The following is a 660-nucleotide window of genomic DNA, read 5'->3' on the forward strand; positions in this document are numbered from 1 at the left end:
TGTGGGCAGGGCAGGGTTGCCTCTCAAGGCTTGTTTCCTTATGTTGCCCTCCTAGAGGGCATTGTGCCCTTGTGGAGGGCAATGCTTGCTTCCTCCTTTTATGTGCCACACTTCTTCTCTCTTGGGCCACGCTTTCTTAAGCCACGCTTCCTCTTTTCTTCTTTTCTTCATCTACAATAAACCAAAACAACCACTCAAAGTATCACTAAATTCACAAGGCTTATAAATCAATTAAAATTCAATTAAATTTAGCTTAAACCTCATGAGTTAGCATCAATTTAATTGTAGTTGCTTGATTTAAAGAATTTATGCATTTTCATTCCAAATCACTTACTTAGGATGCAAGAAAGTGCATAAAGACTAATAAAACAAGTGAAATTAGCTTGAAAAATGGGTATATGATGACTTGTCATTACAACACCAAACTTAAATCTTGCTTGTCCCCAAGCAAGCATCAAAACTAAGAGAAAATGAAATGAACAAGAAAAGAACACATATCCTTATTAGTCATATAGCAGAACTTGATTTATGGAGTCTTTATGCAGACAATGATAACTCAATTATTGTTGCTGTTACATAGTATACATTTTTCCTCAAAGGCTTGCTAAACTTGCTGTTATAAGACTTACTTTCTAATTACTCCCTTGCTAACTTTTCTTT

This window comes from Arachis duranensis, chromosome 1 (genome assembly GCF_000817695.3).
Source record: "Arachis duranensis cultivar V14167 chromosome 1, aradu.V14167.gnm2.J7QH, whole genome shotgun sequence".
Lineage (NCBI taxonomy): Eukaryota > Viridiplantae > Streptophyta > Magnoliopsida > Fabales > Fabaceae > Arachis > Arachis duranensis.